Here is a 1,595-nt window from a genome sequence, read left to right as displayed (position 1 = left end):
TGCAGGCGGAGAGCGTCGGGCGGGTCAAGGTATCTTAGGTGACGTCCTTCTCTCGCTCTAGTGCCTGCGGAGTTTTCGAACTCCGAGTTCTGAAAATTTGTCGGGGGTGTCTATCGTTCTTGGAACAGCAGTCACTAGATGTCCTCTTCCCAAGCGCAGATCATGCTCAAACGTCTGCAAAAGATTCATCATTTCCGCTTTATTCTCTCCAGCACACCGAAGATGCTTGGAAGTTCTCATGTCAAGACGGCGAAGTGCGGGGGTACTGCTATGACGCGTACGAGTTCTTGGACGCGTCGCGAGCATTCGTTGCTGGTGTCGCTGTTGCCTGGACGGCAAAATTATGCTATTGGCTTAGCTAAATTAGCCATATGGCCCGAGAATCGTCGTAATGACGACCTGCTGGGCCGTCTTCCACCACGCTCCCCCAATTTAACGCATTTTCCTCATCTCACTCTGCGATCTGTGCATGACAGCTGCTGCAGTGGCCTTAGCCCCGGAGGATCTGGTTCTAGCAGACTGGCACCCGTCTCTCGCCACTTGACGCCTCGCCAGTTGTCCGAGAGAGTCATCGTTGTTCAAAATGTAAACTGGTGGGTTGCAGCTTCATTTTTCCTGCATTGTGGGAGAATTCTTACACCAACACTCTACAGGAATACTAGTATCGCGCTACCACAAAGAAAATTTTACACTCCGGGACATTGTTAGCGATGCAGACTCCGCGGAATCCCGGTTTTAACGTATTTTCACGATGGGGGTGCACTCCGACTTCACCATGGCCGCACGGCGGGTGTACCTCGATCCGAGCGCTTGGAGGACCGTCCTACTAAGGTTGATGCGACTTGCACCTACTACGTATTCGGTGGTATCCACAGGTCTTGATGACGAGTACGGCGACGATGGTGGTACGTGTGGACTCCGCCGCACAATGCTGTGACCCATGTGAATACGCCGGCTTTGATAGCCAATATCCAATACACGCTCGCTGAGAAGTAAGGAGAAAGCAAGACAAGTGCACTCGAGGATAGCTACCTGCGCGCAGAAGTGGTTATACGCTGGTCACCTGTCCCAGGTCTGGAGGCGGCGTTCGCGAACGGCTACGCGGAAGACTTCGCACTATCTCCACGTACTTCACATGTCAACATCGTGCAGCTCTATGCGCTGCGAATGCTATTTGGTATCCGACCGCTGTCCGGCGGCGCTATCAGCTCGTGTACCACACGCCACGAACCGTTAAAACCCCTGCTGAAGCAGGTCCTGCACGCCGTACTCGGGAGGCAAGACGCTGACCTAGGCCATGAAATCGGCTGCAGCTCGGATATCGCTAAGCCGACCTCACCATCACGAGTGTAGACTTCCGGTCCGTGACAACGGCCTGCACTATCAGCGACGCGATTGTTATCCTCGACATCGCTCAGCAGGCAGAGTAGCTGTTATGCCCCACCGAAGCCAAAAGAGAGGCATCTCTCCTAGAAACAGTGGCTGCGCATGTCAGCTAGAGCATGAACTGAGAGTTTCCATAGCTGACTGAACGTCAACCTCGCTGCATAACTCGGCGCTGTGGGCATCATGAGATCCCCCGCTTGACATTTAGG

This window comes from Phanerochaete carnosa (assembly GCF_000300595.1).
Source record: "Phanerochaete carnosa HHB-10118-sp unplaced genomic scaffold PHACAscaffold_8, whole genome shotgun sequence".
NCBI lineage: Eukaryota > Fungi > Basidiomycota > Agaricomycetes > Polyporales > Phanerochaetaceae > Phanerochaete > Phanerochaete carnosa.
This window is presented reverse-complemented; position numbering follows the sequence as displayed.